Source organism: Nyctibius grandis, chromosome 20, assembly GCF_013368605.1.
Source record: "Nyctibius grandis isolate bNycGra1 chromosome 20, bNycGra1.pri, whole genome shotgun sequence".
Lineage (NCBI taxonomy): Eukaryota > Metazoa > Chordata > Aves > Nyctibiiformes > Nyctibiidae > Nyctibius > Nyctibius grandis.
The window spans coordinates 1,604,322-1,610,321 of record NC_090677.1 but is presented as its reverse complement, the minus strand read 5'-3'; positions in this window follow the sequence as shown (position 1 = coordinate 1,610,321).

The following is a 6,000-nucleotide window of genomic DNA, read 5'->3' as shown; positions in this document are numbered from 1 at the left end:
ATCTCTCTACCCTTTTTTCTGTACCTAAATAGTGCAGTCACAACATCATCACACTAGATGGCAACGATGTCCACGGAGAAGGAAAACAGAATCGAGCACCAAGTTGTGCAGAGGAACTGAGTTATGTCAGAGATTTCACCCCCTCTTATTTAAAAAAGAATATTATATTGGCTAGGGAAATCAAGGTTGCAAAAATAAGGTGACAGTGATTCACATAAAAGAACTTGCCAAGATGCGGAGGTGAAATGTGTGTATGAGGACAGCACAGCTATTACTTCCAGGGCTGGTTGCATTTTTGAACGCTATTGATGTCAGAGAAATGAAGGAAAGCCATACCTTAAAAACTGAATACCGACATCTGATACTGCAGTGGACGAGCGAAATTACAATATAATTGCCTTTCAGCACATTGTTTCCATAATTCTCCTTCAAGCCTTGTCTTGGATGTGTGCTTTCTGTCCTGCTTCATCCTTCATTTTCTTTCTTAATTGAACCATGTAGCTGTAAATCCAGAAAATACTACTTTAGGAAAAAAAGAAAGGGGAGGAAAAAAGCCTTTTATCTGTCAGAAATCTACAGTTCATTTGCATAGTTGAGTCCTTAAGGGCAGCAATGCCACACAAGTGAAATTTGCTTGAAAATGTTATGCACTTTGCAATGTGTTGCTTTTGGGTGGAAAAAGGATCAAAATGTTAATCTTCCCTTGTGGTTTTGTACACATATACACATGCATATACGTATGCACACACACACTTATATATTTACTTGAGCCAGCAGTGTGCCCAGGTGGCCAAGAAGGCCAATGGCATCCTGGCCTCTATTAGGAACAGTGTAGCCAGCTGGTCTGGGGAAGGGATCGTCCCTCTGTACTCGGCACTGGTGAGGCCGCACCTTGAATCCTGTGTCCAGTTCTGGGCCCCGCACTTCAAGAAAGATGTTGAGGTGTTGGAGCGAGTCCAGAGGAGGGCGACCAAGCTGGTGAAGGGTCTGGAGGGTCTGACCTCCGAGGAACGGCTGAGGGAGCTGGGGGTGTTTAGCCTGGAGAAGAGGAGGCTCAGAGGTGACCTTAGTGCAGTCTACAACTACCTGAAGGGAGGTTGTAGTGGAGTGGGAGTCGGCCTCTTCTCCCAGGCAACCAGCGATAGGACAAGAGGACACAGCCTCAAGCTTTGCCAGGGGAGGGTCAGGTTGGCCATTAGGAAGCATTTCTTCTCAGCAAGGGTCATTAGCCATTGGAATGGGCTGCCCAGGGAGGTGGTGGAGTCACCATCTCTGGAGGTGTTTAAGAAAAGACTGGCCATGGCACTTAGTGCCCTGGTCTAGTTGACAGGGTGGTGTCAGGGCAACGGTTGGACTCGATGATCCCAGAGGTCTCTTCCAACCTGACTGATTCTGTGAAAAAGAAGTATCTGTGAGAAAAGTGTACATATACATGTTTATATATAGATGTGTACACGAACATGTGTATTTATATTACCCCACAGTTTGGATTTAGGTAAAACTTAAAAACATTTCCCCCCTCCCTAGGTCAGCCCAGCGCAGAAGACTCATGTGCCTCTCAGGCTTTATCCTGGTGAAATCTTTGAGCACGTTCTCCCTGGGATCCCTTGGCTTTTCTAGCACTGTGTGTAGCTTCTGGCTCCTTTCCCTTCCCTTGCAGCAAATCAGCTTTGGAGCACTTACAGCTGGAGCTATCAGCTGGTGCTTACTGGGAAAGCCCCTCTTGGCTACTCCTGCCGAGGGCTAGCACAGAACCAGCACCCTGCAAGAGCAAGGGGGGAATCGCCCTTTCTACAGCTGCCTTTGGTTTAAGAGGCTGAAGCCCTCTATGCAAGACCAAAGCAGCTCTGTACGCAAGGGTGGGCTGTTTGTACTTGCCTACGTGGGTCCTGGCACATGCCAGTGCTCGCTGCTCTCTGGTTCTCTCCTCTGGTGGGCTACAGAGACCCAGCTTTTATAAGCCATACAGTTTACCCTGTGCAACCTCTGTGTAACGTGAAGGTTTGCTGCAGGTACAAACTGCAGAATATACATGTTCACCTCTTGGTTAATTGCCCTGTCTGCCATCCAAATGCTGAACGGATCTTCTCCTGGGTGCCATACCCTTTCTTCCCTAGGAGTGTGTAAGACAGCAATGACCTTTTGCTACAAAAGCTTGGCAGTTACAACACCTCGGTGCCCAGCTCAGGGGTTTATTTCCTCATTAAGGGCCACTGTGTGTCTGCTTGTCTGGCTGCAGTGTGTGCAGCTGCGCTGTCTGCCCAGGAGGACCCAGCTCAGGGAGGCTCTGCTGCTGAGCCGAGCTGTCTTCTGTAAAGGTAAGCAAGTACACACAAGGAGGCCTCACACTACCCTGTCTCTAAAAAATACACTTTTCAGGAATGAGTTCCCTGTGTTTTCATGTAATTGACTTTTCCTTACTGAAATGAGCATCCTGTGTGATGCTGCCAGCTTTCTAGTCCTTCCGCAACAGCAAAAAAATCAAAATTCTGAGGTCATACCCTGCCTGTCTGCCCAAATCTAAATATTTTGGTTTTAAAGTTCTTTTCATTTGAAATTAGACATTTGTTTTGGAAATATAGGGTCTCGGAAAAGGTAAGTGGGCTTTATCTCTAAATCTCGCTAGTTTTTCTCAAGATCTTGACAATGGTTCAATGTTTATTCAGTGGAATTTTTTCTATTGACTTAAAGAAATTACAGACCAGCCCCAAACCTTCCAAATGGACTCTCTGCTGCCGATAAATTACACTGTATTTTCTTACTTAAGGGCATTTCTTACACTTAATGTGGGAATTCAAAAGGTTATATATATAGAACTGGGAGCTATACAAACAGAATTATGTTTACAATGTAAATGTTTACCATATAATCTGACCTGTTCTTGCCTCTTGGCTATGGTGCTGTTATTAGTTAGTCTGGCTAGATATTTTTACTTTTCCCTGTTTACACAGAATTTCATACAATTTAAATTTATCCATTCATTTTTTACATGGAAAATTTTATCAACAAATAGATTTTGGGGAGGAAGATACTAGTATTATTTGGAAAAAATATTTTAAAGGAGTGACAGATTTAAACAGTATCTCCTAGGGTTATAAAGTTGCCTGCAAATTTAGCAGAAATTTAAATCACTAAAACTGATTTCTGTTAGATTTTATCATGCTGGAGAAGTTTTGGTGTAAAGAAAAATTAATATTTAAAGAGGTGAACAGGCCAATATAGGCTGGTTGGCTTGACAATGAGTCTGAGGCTGGATATTGGGAAGATATGGCCAGATGCAGTCAGGGAAAGATTTGAGACAACATAATTAACACCAATCAAGGCTATTTTGTGAAAAATAATTCTTGCAAAGCAAATATGAAATCTGTTCTGATTTAATCAATAAAATTAACTTTCAGTAGTGGGGCTCCGAAATCATTTGCAGTACTTAATTAAAGTCATCATGTGGTATTAAATCTAGACTAGGTTCAAACAGGAGTCAGACTCTGATGTTGGTGAGTGAAGTCCTGCAGCAGCCAGCTTTGGTGAGCCATAGTCCGTTCTGCCCTTCAAATCTCAGAGGTGAGTTGGGCAGATTTCCTCTAAAGCTCCTTTAGGTGTTCAGGTAGAAAAAGAAAATCATTAACAACCTCAGTACCTGTAGATACTGGGGTGTATATTTTTTTTTCTCTCTGCTCACAAGGCTGATGTTTACTTTTTGTTTTTTAATGAACAGTGAAAATCTAAAGCCGTTGTTATTACCTCATTAACTCTAGTCCTAACAAAATCACGAGGGTTGGCAGCACTGAAACAAACATTTTCTATCAAATACGGACCCTCAGTGTACTTTTCTGTATGCTTTTTACCATGAATGTACACATCAATCAGTATAATTACAGTGCAGTGCACTTTTTTGTGGTAAAAAGTATACAGAAAAGTATACAGAGTTAGAAATACTGATGCTAAATTGTTTGGTGCTGTTTTCAGGACAGCATACACATGGAAAAAAACAGGATTGGAGACCTAACAGAGGATCCTAACTAGGCGATGCATAAAGGAGAAGATATCTCCTCTTGTAGCTTCACCATGGATGAGGAGCAGAGAAGAAACCCTCTGAGTGCCCAGGAATCCCAGGGCAGGTAGAGAGGCTTTCAGTCAGTCATCCTAACCCACAGGTCAGATTGCACTGGAAATAAACGGCTGGATCTGACTTGACAGCAGGGCTTTTTAGGAAACCTACCGTCGAGGTGTGCTCAGGAGAGCCTGCCTCACTGTAAAATGAAGTCAGCTACATGTCTGGGCTGTGAACTGTACGAAATGTCCAACCTCAAAGTATGTTCTTGCGTGACAGCATTCACTGTTTGTCCTGCTGGGAAAATAGTGTCAGGCTTACTCACTCCCACATCCTTTTCAGGGGACCTTTGCAAAAGTGAGAATAAGTCTTGATCTCGGGCAAAATGTGGCAATTACTCGCTGATAACAGCAGCTCCTTATCAGTGTTGTAAATGTGATCAGCCCTTGATCAAGTGCAATGTTTTAGGCCCCTTGAGGGTGGTTACAGGTTCCCAGAGAGGTCGTTTCCCTCTCCTACAGTTAGAATTAAATTCACAGCTTTAAGATACAATAATGTTATTTAATCCTGGGCTAACGCCCCTTTATGCCTATTTACCTGGCAATAACACACCCTTTATGGGGCTTGATCACAAAGGTGCTGATCCAAATTGTTTAAAAAGTCATTTTTAACTCCAGATAATATGAGGCACTGCAAGGCAGCTGTTACAATTTGGAAATCAACCTAGATCTTAGTCTGAGGGAGAAGATAAATGTTCCCCACCACCCCTGCCCCCTGCTTTCTAGGGCTTCTGTTGTGGCATTAAACCATGGGTTTGATTTTATTCATTGTGTTCTTGTATATCTGGTGCAAAATGGTGTCTGAACTTTTTTCATAACTGGTTTTAGGATAACTCTCCTGAATTCAGCTTTTATCACCAGATGTGCAGGTTGGCAGCATGTTGGTTTCCTTTGCAAGGAATGGATGAGGCAGAATTTGAAGTAATTTTATAGGGAATCATCAAAGATATTCAATGGTCTAACTCTATTTCATAGCTGGTTATTTCTCTGGCTCTTCTCAGTTTCGGTGCTAATTTATATAATGAATGATTTGGTTATTTTGAAATTGCAGCTAATCCTACAATAAGTTGAGGGATTCTGTTATACTTTACAGCATTTAAAAAAAATGGAATAACAGGTATAAATGATATAAACCAAGTAGTAAATTAGCATTGAAAATGCATTTTGAAGCAATCAAGCCAGAATTGCATTTTCTTCCCAGAAGACAGTCACTCCATCAGTTCCCCTGTGAAGTTATTGAAATCAGAAATGAGGTAAATTTGCCATCACTTAGATGGAATTGATCATTTATAAAGTACAAAGATTTCAGCGTCAGGGGAAGAAAGGGTTTAGAAAGGGCTAAATAGCTTGTAGGAGTGTTACTGAGTAAATGTAGTCTGTCCAAAAAGAGTGTATTTTGTGCCAAATTTGTTGAAACCAGGTCTAAATAAGATTTTGCAGAATAGCCTATATCTGAGTGCCCTGAATACTGTTGAACTGGCACAGGTGATGGACAGCTTGTTTCCATGTCATGTCTCAGGCAACTAGAATAAATCTGTTACAAAGGCAGAGTGAAGATTAAAGAAGTGGGAGGAAAACTTGCACAGTCCTGTCACTTAGGTCTGTAAGCACTAACGAAAACCAAAGAGAAACAACTCACACGGAATAAAACCCTACCAATGAGAAGGTGGGTAGTAGAAAAGTATTTGGAAAAATGACTGGAGGCTTCAGCAAACCTCCCCCACCCGCTTCTGCAGAGACTTAATTAGTTTCTGGTGCTAGAGCAGGTGCAAATGGTTTGCACTAAGAGGTGCAGCCTGTGGGGGATGATGCGGGGCTGCCTTCTGAGAGCCTGCAAAACCTGGCTTGAAGAGAAAAATAATTATTTTTAAAAAAGTTCCTTCTGCTTCT